Source organism: Sinocyclocheilus rhinocerous, unplaced genomic scaffold (genome assembly GCF_001515625.1).
Source record: "Sinocyclocheilus rhinocerous isolate Xijiao unplaced genomic scaffold, SAMN03320098_v1.1 scaffold615, whole genome shotgun sequence".
Lineage (NCBI taxonomy): Eukaryota > Metazoa > Chordata > Actinopteri > Cypriniformes > Cyprinidae > Sinocyclocheilus > Sinocyclocheilus rhinocerous.
The window spans coordinates 729,734-732,020 of record NW_015631049.1 but is presented as its reverse complement, the minus strand read 5'-3'; positions in this window follow the sequence as shown (position 1 = coordinate 732,020).

The window sequence follows — 2,287 nt, the reverse complement described above, 5'->3', positions numbered from 1 at the left end:
CCCTCCCCGACGGTATTGTTACGGCGCAGGACGCGCCGTTCGGGAGGGGGGCAATCTGTCACGCGTATGTTCCCGTTGAGTTCCTGTTTTCCTTATTTGGTCCTTCCTGTTCCTGTCCCAATGTAGTTTGATTTGTTCCAGGTGTATCTCATTATTAGTTATCCTCCTCACCTGTCTGCCCCTTGTTATCTGCCCTATTTAGTTGTAGCCTGTTCTGAGTTTCTTTGTCTGGAATTGTTTATGTCCCCTCCTTATGCTATGTGTGATTCCCTGAAGAGAACATTAAAGCCCTTTGTTTTGTATTCCTGGTCTCCTCGTTCCTCGCTCCGTGCTCCTCACAGTAGCAACCCGTGACAGTTATAGCTAAAATCTGCCAATAAAGAGATAGATAGATAGACAGACAGACAGATATTAAAAGTAATATAATAAAATATAAAACAAAAATAGCAACAAAATAAATAAAAATAATACAAAAATTATTAATAAAATATTATAAAACAGAATCTAAAATAAATAAAACAAAACAAAATAACACTAACAAAAAATTGTTAAAAATAAAATACAATAAAATAAACAAAATAAAATAACAAAAATAAACAAAAAAGAAATCATAAATATAATCATAGAAATTATTAGTCAGTCTGCACTTTTATACTGGATGTTGATGGAATTTAGTGACGGATCTGTAAGAGTTGCGTTAAAAATAAAATGGTATGATAACATGATATCAAAACATTAATATTAGCATATTAAGCCAATGACATAGCATTTTGTTATCAAATATAACACAAGAACAATGCAAATGAATGGATTTCAAGAGTTAGTTCCATACAGTAAATTCAAATATGTACATGAGATATTCATCAACAAATTATAAGACAAAAAAAAATGATGAAAAAAGAAATGAGCTCAATATATAAATAAAAAAAAAAAAAAAAAAACAATGCTAACACATTATAATGTAATATAATGTAAAGGAAACAGCGCTGGGGTTCGCTTTGTTTGAACCAGATACTGAAGAAGTCACGTGGTTTTCAGGCGAATGAAGCTTCGGACGTCATAGATAACGAGCCATTTTAGGTAGGCGTGGTTGACTCTTAACTTTTATAAAGAATATCTCTTTGGATTTGAGACTTTAGTCTTTGCAACTTTACAGGTCTTCTTTATGCACCAAGAGCTTGTAACACTCCAAAGAGAAAGGAAAAATTGAAATCGCATCATAAGGCCCCTTTAAGGGAAGCGGGTTTCTTTGTTTGTATTGTGAGTATTTGCAGCGCATTTCTGTATTTGGTTGTGTTATCAGAATTTGCAGCGCGCGTGATTGATGAAGATGTTGTCTTAATTTGCAGGTGTTTTTTTCTGTTTTTTTTTTTTTCATTTGCAGCGCGTTGAGCTCTCTCGGCCACCGACCGCACAATCCACTTATATCCGAACAAAATGTCATTTAAAATATAGACGTCTCTTCCGGGTTGGCAAATAATATATAAGCAAATAATATCAAACAACAAGGTTGCGCTACAAACAATACCTTTTGACCAAATGACCATACCTTATCTTTGGATCGAGGACACACGCAAACTGTCTTAACGTCATTGAATCGTTGATTCATTCAAAATAAACAATTAATTACACAAAGACATGAAAATAAATAGTACAGTGTGAATAGATTTTTTGAGTAATATTGAGTCAATATCATGCAAATTATTTTTAAACACTACAAAGCATGGTTTGTTTCCAGGGAATTTATAATTATATATATAAAAAAATATATATATATTTTTTTTTTTCCTACTGGCAAAAATTCTGAATGAACAGGCGCCGATAGTCAAGTTTATTGGCAGTTGCTGATTATTGTTGCCACATGAACATCTCTTTTCCATGGATCTATGGAATGCCAAACAACAGCTCAGTGAATCATTCTGAATCATTTTCTGCGCACTCAAACTCAAGAACAGAATCGTCTGAAGCGGTTTCTTACTCCTTAAAACAGTAACGACATACATTAACACAAAGAACAAACAGAGCGCTGGATTAAGTGGATTTACCTGCAATCCATTGAAACCAAACCTGCAAATTCGTCCAATCGTTTGGCAGTTTCGCAGGCTTTAAATGAATGAATGAATAAATTACATTTCCAACCAAAAATAGTATTTGATTAAATTACTGCAATATTCATATTTAGAATGCATATCTAAATATAAATAGCTACTCTATAAAAAAAGTTTCTGCTTGGTTTTTTGAGTAGTTGGTACCTTTGATGGCTTCATTTGAGTATGTTTGCTCATCA